Below are 4507 nucleotides of genomic sequence, written 5' to 3' on the forward strand. Positions count from 1 at the left end.
TTCAGACGCCAAGCAAAATAATCTGTTATACAATGACATTAGAAATGCATGTAGCAAAGGAGAAGCCTTACTAATGGGGGATTTCAACTTCCCCTGTATAAAATGGGAAAACCCGTACACAGCACACAGAAAAAGTACTTGGAACTGCTAACGCAAGTCAAAAAGGAAGTTAGAAAGGCCAAGAGAGAGTCAATCAATATTAATAAGAGGGCTAAAACCAATTCCAAAATGTTTTCCCAATATTATAACAGCAAGAGAACATTAAAAGAGGAGATTAAATGTCTAAGAAACACAAATGGCAAAATCATACACGAAGAAAAAAAAATAGTAAATATATTAAATGATTACTTTTCACAGGTTTTTACAAAGGAGGACACAGACAACATGCCCCACATGTCGACCTGTTCCAATCCAGTTTTAAATAACACCACCTTGAATAAGCCTGATCTCGTTTGATCTCAGAAGCTAAGTAAGGTTGGGCTTGGTTAGTACTTCGATGGGAGACCGCCTGGGAATACCAAGTGCAACTTTAGCATAACAGAGGCAGAAGTGTTAAATTGTGAAATAGCGCAATATTATCTCGTAATAACGCAATAAATCTTTTTTTTTTTTTAAATCTGTGGTGCTATTGAGCTTCCCTACAAATACCCCCAAAAGAGGGCAGATGAAAATGCACACAGACTGAAGACATCAAGCAGGAGCTGCATTTTTTGCAGAGCTCATGACATTTTGTATAAATATTTTACCTGAACTACATTTTCTTTAAAAGGCTAAAAAGCTTACAACCTCGACTTGAGCTTGGACTTCAGTACACAACTCATTAGTTCAGAGAACAGAATATAAATGCTGTTCATTATTGTGATGGTTATAGTGTTGTAGTTAACTCTGGTTCATGTTTTATGTACCACTTAATCTGATATTTTGTGGAATGCACAGAGAGCTGAGACCAGTGCTGTGTGTTCTGTTTATCAGTGTCAATACAATACATTTGTATGTATACAAAGTGTGTTTTCTTTCAAAGCCTCAAGCACGGCTAAACTAAACTGGTTTATTTCATAACCTGCAATTTGCTACACAAATATGCATAGGAATATACAGAGATACAATAATACTTTTGTAATTAAAACAGTAAAGAGATGCATTCTCCTGTACCTCTCTCTCTCTCTCTCTCTCTCTCTCTCTCTCTCTCTCTCTCTCTCTCTCTCTCTCTCTCTCTCTCTCAATAATGGTTTTAATCTTTAAGGTACAAGCCCCAAATAAAGAGTTTATCACAGTGGTAAATAATGGTTATTTGATTCTTCATTCTGTCCTCCTCGCCACTTATAGCACATTACTGATAATTTAAATCCTATTGTAAATGGAAAACACAGCCTCAGCCTTCGCTTTACTGTAACTAAACTAGTAAAGCAAGTATCTGTTTATGTTCATATATTCATTACAAAAAACTTGAAGTCACAAAAGTCAAGAAATGCCATACCACCCATATCTCAACAGCCTCCAGGTTATGCTTTTAACATTGATACTGAGATGTGATGTGCAGGGTAGCATTCAAAGAAAAGTGGAGAAGTGAAAATTGTAGATGTCAGAAAGTGCATTTTAAATGTTAGCAACAACACCTTTAACAAAGAAAAGTTCTACTAAACAATGATGAGGGGATCAGTGAAAATCTTCTTGAAATCTTCAGCAACACAATGAAAAGTTCAACTAAGCAAAAAATGACCAGGTATCCTTATCAAGGATGTAAATAAAACATTTCAGGTATAAAGGCAGCATCATGTTGATACAAATTTGAGCCAGAGACCAGCTTTTGTAATCTGGTTTGAGTTTTTCCTGTAAGTCACATGATCCACTTCCACAGCCATTGGTAGAAAAGGTAGGTAGACCCACCTACTTGTTTCTGGAAACAGCAAGAGTGATGTTAAACTGCCAGGTGGAGAAACCAACCACAATCCACACTGATTGAGGACAGCCCCTCAATGTCCAAATAGGGCCTTCTTCATGAAATAAATAGCCATGCAGCCTTTTTGTTACAAGCATGTATCTGCACACAAAATCGTACTTCATTACATGCACACTGATAGAAGACTCTTTTACAGCTATTATCAAAAGTCAGCAGGTTTAGTGTTGTGGCAAGAACTGGCTTCACCTGCATTACAGCAAACACTGCACAGTGCAAAGCTTGGATGTGTTCCCTGATGTATTGTCATAAGGTACTGTCTGCACAGATACATGTACCTGTGTAGGTACTCCAAGCCATCTACACCCATTCACCATACATGTCTCTAATGTGTAGTTTGAAAATAAGCCTATGTTTTTTAGTTTCATTTTAAAACATATCAGATAGTCTTACACAGTAACCAACCAGCTGCTTCCCCTGCTTTGAAGCCAGTAAGATGCTTTGATCCTGCTGAGGTGAAATGACCTAGGAAGTGAAGCAGTAACAGTTCCCTTTCAATTCGAAGATGACCACCAACCAATACTTTTGGGATATGCCTGCACAGGTCAGGTATTCACTGAGCATTTCATATCATAGCTGCCGATAGGCAAAAAAGAATGAGATCTCCGCGGAGTGACTATTTATTACCTCGGTGGGCGGGACCAAGGACGTCACTCCACGGAGATCTCATTCTCTTTTGCCTCTCGCAAAGTAGGGTAGGTATAAACTAACCTCTTCCACTTGTGTGATCGACTCTTTTAAAAGAGCTCTTTCTTCTCAAGTTTCTGGAGTTCCCTTGCAGTTTTATTGCTGGAAGTTGGCTTGCAACTTCCGCGGAATCAGAACTCAGCAGCTGAAGCCTGAGCTAAACGCTGCACAACAGCGCTCCGTTTCAAAAAATAAAAAATATACTTTCAACAGCCTACATGTAGTGCTGCTTGTAGTGCTGCTTTTACTAACCTTGCAGCTTGCTCCCTGTGTTTTCTTTTTTCTTCTGCCTCAAGCAGCTTTTGAAAAATATCAAAGACTGTTGAATCAAGTACTCTGGGCTACCTTGGCATGCCCACTTGCTGTGCCCCTATAGGTTGTTGGTTACTATTACAAAAAATTAAAATAATTAAAAAAAACCCTTACACTCCAGCTTGCTGTTGAGTGTCTTTGTGTATTAATGCTGCTTGCAGTTTTAAAAAAATAACAACAACAAACGTGAACCGTGTGTTTCCTCCATTAGGCCTGGTATTACCTGGTCCTGCTGTAGAACAGACCACACGCACATTCACGTCTGTAGGTTGTGCCACCCCACTGCAAACTACGCGCTGCACCGGTTGTGTACTGCATGCGATCTAGACGGCACCATCTGAGGACTGCTCTACTCCGCTGTAAGTTTTGTGCTGCAATGGTTGTGTGACTGCATGCAGATCAGACTGCAACTGTCTGAAGGCTACGCTCCACACCGCTGCAAGCTGTGTGCTGTTCCTGGTTGTGTGACTGCAAACAGTCCAGACTAGACACACAGCTCAGTACCCTTGGTGCTTGAAGCCATCGATACTTGGTGCTCGGTGATTCAGTGTCTCGGCCTCGACGCCCTTAGTACCCTCGGGTCCTCCGTACCTCGGTGCTTCGGTCCCTCATTCTCAAGTGCTCCCCTGCATCGGTGGCCTCGGTACCTTCTGTACCCCGGTGCTCCATAGCCTCTGTGCCTCGACGTCTTGGCACTTCAACGCTTTCCAAGTTCCATGCATCAGTGCCCTCGGTGCCCCGGTGCCTCATAGCCTCGGTGCCTCGAGGTTCTCGGCTCGTCGGTGATTTTAAGCTGCGTGCATCGGTGCCCTTGGTGCCTTTGGTCCCCTCAGTGCTCCAGTGCTCCATAGACTCAGTGCTTCGGCATCCTCGGTGCCCCAGGATTTTAACACCTCGCTGCTTCAATACCATTGGCGTTTTAAGGCTCAGAGCATCGGTGGCTTCGACACCCCCAGTGCCTCGGTGCTTCGACACCCTCAGTGCCCCAGAGCCTCGGTGCTTCGACACCCTCAGTGCGCCAGGGCCTCGGTGCTTCGACACCCCCAGTGCCCCAGAGCCTCGGTGCTTCGACACCCCCAGTGCCCCAGAGCCCCGGTGCTTCGACACCCCCAGTGCCCCAGAGCCCCGGTGCTTCGACACCCCCCGTGCCCCAGGACCTTGGTGCTTCTTCACCCCCCGTGCCCCAGAGCCTCGGTGCTTTGACACCCCCCGTGCCCCAGAGCCTCTGTGCTTTGACACCCCCAGTGCCCCAGGGCCTCGGTGCTTCGACACCCTAAGTGCCCCAGGGCCTCGGTGCTTCGACACCCCCAGTGCCCCAGAGCCTCGGTGCTTCGACACTCCCAGTGCCCCAGAGCCTCGGTGCTTCGACACCCCCAGTGCGCCAGGGCCTTGGTGCTTCGACACCCCCAGTGCCCCAGAGCCTCGGTGCTTCGACACTCCCAGTGCCCCAGAGCCTCGGTGCTTCGACACCCCCAGTGCGCCAGGGCCTCGGTGCTTCGACACCCCCAGTGCCCCAGAGCCTCGGTGCTTCGACACCCCCAGTGCGCCAGG

General features: G+C 45.5%; 1 pseudogene; it reads left to right on the forward strand.

The window, feature by feature from the left end:
- The first annotated feature begins 414 nt into the window (after positions 1 to 414).
- LOC131723059 (5S ribosomal RNA) lies at positions 415 to 529 on the forward strand (annotated as a pseudogene).
- The last annotated feature ends 3978 nt before the right edge of the window (positions 530 to 4507 follow it).

The sequence above is a fragment of the Acipenser ruthenus genome, chromosome 52, assembly GCF_902713425.1.
Source record: "Acipenser ruthenus chromosome 52, fAciRut3.2 maternal haplotype, whole genome shotgun sequence".
In the NCBI taxonomy this organism is placed as follows: Eukaryota; Metazoa; Chordata; class Actinopteri; order Acipenseriformes; family Acipenseridae; genus Acipenser; species Acipenser ruthenus.